Source organism: Gavialis gangeticus, unplaced genomic scaffold, assembly GCF_001723915.1.
Source record: "Gavialis gangeticus isolate Ggan-Ray unplaced genomic scaffold, GavGan_comp1, whole genome shotgun sequence".
Classification (NCBI taxonomy): domain Eukaryota; kingdom Metazoa; phylum Chordata; order Crocodylia; family Gavialidae; genus Gavialis; species Gavialis gangeticus.
Window position 1 is genome coordinate 180,975,840 of NW_017729022.1, and position 3,526 is coordinate 180,979,365.

Genomic DNA, 3,526 nt, shown 5'->3' on the forward strand with positions numbered 1-3,526 from the left:
CAATGATATTCGGTGAGCTAAATAACCATGAGCTAAAGTAGGGCAGTCCAACTTTAGAGTAGCCAGGGCCTGCATACTGCCCAAGGCACAGAATCTACCAGTTATGCCTCTGTCTAAATTAGTTAGTTTTTAGAAAAGGTAGGTCCACGTTCATTCTCATTCTTATATTCCTTGTTAGCAATACCAGAGCGCTCACTTTGTATCACTGGCTGTAGCTATAATACCAAACAGTTCCAGTTATAACCAGCTGTTCCCACACGTGCAGGACTTTTGGAACAAAATGTTTAGTGTTAAGACTAAAAATTTCCAGGTTTGGTCATGGCCTAAGAGGGTGCATTCCTATGACTGGGAATGTGTGTTCCCCAGGGAGAAATAGCAGTGGCGCATATTTGTGCGGCTGCTAGTTGTCCCCAGGGATCACCCCTGCATGTGTGCTCTGGCACACAGCAAGTTACCCCAGGTGGGGTAGGGAAGACTGAGGCCAATACCTGGGCTGACCCCAGCAGCTTTACCTGGAGTCCTGGGGACCTCCCAGGGCTCCAGCAGTAGCAATCTGGGTATGCAGAGCATGGCTCTGGCCAGCCTGGCTCTGGTTTTGGGCAGCACATGCTGCTGCCTCATGCACTGCTTTTTTCTGCCATGGTTTTTTTGACACTGGGATCTCCTGGTGTCAAAAAACCTCCATTGTGCTGCAAGTTAGCAGCTTGACAACACCTGCATGTGTGGCACATGTGGTTTGCAGCACTGCAGATGGGTCTGTGGCACCACAAACTGCACCTATGCACTTGTCTGGACACATCCAGTGCTTTTCAAAATCTGAAGAAAACATGAGGAAAATCTGTTCAGCCTGTTAAGTTATACAAGGGAGGGGAAAAACATACTTGCTGCTGCTGTAGATAAAAATAATGGCCATTTTGCACATAGAGGTAATTAAAAAGGAGAGTAGAGGGACTTTTCAACAAGTCTTTGTATAGTAGTTATAAATGACTGAAAAGATTACATTGGTGCATGCCCAATAGGCAGCTCTTAAAAATCTGCCTGTTACAGTTGCATCAGGCTTACCTGTACTAAGAGAATGGTGGACCTTTTGCTCTTCACCAGCAGCTGATTCATTTAGCAGTTGATGAGTCTGATACTGCTTCCAGCAACATGACTTGGGGCAGAATTTGGAAGTATTTAGGTGATTAAAGTCACAGTGGTATAACTAATGGGTGGGAGGGGGTGCCTGGGGAAGTAGCCCCAGACACCTTCATAGGGAGGGCTTGGGAGGGAGGCATGAAAATAACAGCAACTAGCATCCAAGAACTTCTGCTGCCTAGGGGTGCACAAGTACACTTGTGACTAAACACGCAGAAGCCAATTTGAGCCCATGTGTCTAAATTCCATTGATTTCTGCCTTTAAGGACCTGTAGGTGGTATGATGCAAGATGACAGTGTCAACCAATGATTACCTCTGTGTTGCACTTCTGGGTGAAAGGTAGATGGAGTATGTCCAAGGCTTTATTTCTAAATGCATAGCAGCAGATTAGGCCATTTATGCCTCAAATCCACATATAAATGCAACAGCCACATTAGCTCTGTCAGCTAATGTGGCTGCAGGGCTCACAGTGGGGCAGCGTGGTTGGCTGCAGGGCTCGCAGCAGGGAGAATGCTGCTGCAGTTGTGGGCCTCATGAGGTGCGGGGCTCACAATGGCAGAACATATCTCAACCAGGCTCACAGTGCCGGCAGCATTTTCCCCACTGCTCCCACTGCAAGCCCCACATCTTGCAAGGCTCACAGGAGGAACAGCATTCTCCCCACTGCCCTGTACCTTACAAAACTGGCAGTGGGAGTAGCATTCCCAATGCTGCCCCTGCTGTGAGCCCTGCAGCCCATCTCAGCTGTGGGGCTTGCAGCATCGGCAGTGTGCGGAACACTGCCCTTTCTCTGTGCCCCATCAGTTGAAGGGTTTTCAGCTGTGGGAACCAGTGCAGGAGGAGCCCAGGATCATGATCCTGTACTCCCTCTGCACTGGCAATAAGGCGCAATAGGATCTAATGCACAATCCCACAATTGTGCCTCCTGCCATGCATGTGTGACATGGCAGGAGGCATGATTGTGTGGTTCACAGAGTAGATCCCATTGCGTCTTTACCTGGATGTGTAGTGGGGTCCTAAGGGTGTGAAATAGGAAGTGAGATAAGAAGCATCTAACAGACAGCAAAATTGCCCTAAGAAAGGTTAGCTTGATTAGTGAAACATCAAGACCGTTAAAAAAGAGACAGTCATTGATGCTTCAGGAGCAAAGAACAATGAACCATTAGGTCAACTGACATCCTCAACAGCCTGAATAGTAATGCAATACCTGCTGCACTGTGGAGCAAGAATCAAAGCCAGGTATTTCTGTCCCAGGCAGAAAATCAGCTTTCCAATTAATACATGCACCTCATTTTTGGGCTGCTGATTTTGGAGAAAAGGTATGTGTTGTATGTAAGAAAATATGGTACTGTGTGAAAGCTGAAATGAATTTTCCTGTCAAGTTAGGACTACTTTTAAATAACTAGGAACTATAGCTTTATTGTGGGTTGGCAACAACATCACCCTCATCAAATAGAGACCTGGGTTAATAGCTGATAGATCCAGTCTAGGAGAACAATATCTTGCACTTGCAAAGAGGTGAATTCAGCCTGGTTATATTTTCTCAGCTCTGACTTCTGTGATCCAGTATTTCCTTCCCTGAAGCATCCTTCTGAAACTCAATTGACGGAAAGTGGAAGCGACGAAACAGGAAGAGCCGTGTCTGGCCTGAATTCCAGGTATTGCTTGTTTTTTTCCTGACAAGCTGGGGAAAGGCCGCCATCTGCTGTCGTACATGGTGATTGCTGGACATTAAATGGGCAAAGTCAATTTCTCAGCATAAAAGAAATGTATGCTGATCCCCATCTGCTTGATTCCCTTGTACTTCCGGTTTAAAAGACAGGTGCTTTGTTTTCAGAATAAATTAGTGAGAGAGAAAACTCGCATTGTGTACATGTTGAGGGTGAACAGACTCAGCTCCCTGCAGAGGGCAAATGGAGAGCCCGTCATGAGGAGTTTAGAGTTTGTTAGCCATGTTGGTCTGAAATCAGGCAGAAGACAGGGTAGGGGACACCTTATAGACAAACTGGTCCAGAGAAGCATGAGCTTTTGTAGGCAAAAGACTTGCTCAGATGCTGGTCTGATGCTATCTGAGATTAGAAGACAGAAGCACCACTTCTCTTTGTCTCCCAGTATATGTCCTTTAAATTCCTCTAAATATCTCAGATACTTTGCTATCACCCAAGAAGTCTGGTAGAGTTAAGAAATGAACTCAAGTCTCTGACATCACCAGCTAACAACATACCTACTAGACCCCCTGTCTCTCCCTTAAGCCATAACATAATTTTTTAATGTGCTCTCTCTCCCATCTTTCAAAGGTATATTCCATTGTAATGGGCATTTCAGAGGTGAGGGCATTTTAATGGGCATTTGGCAGGTGAGGAAGGAAGACTTAGTAGATGACAGTGG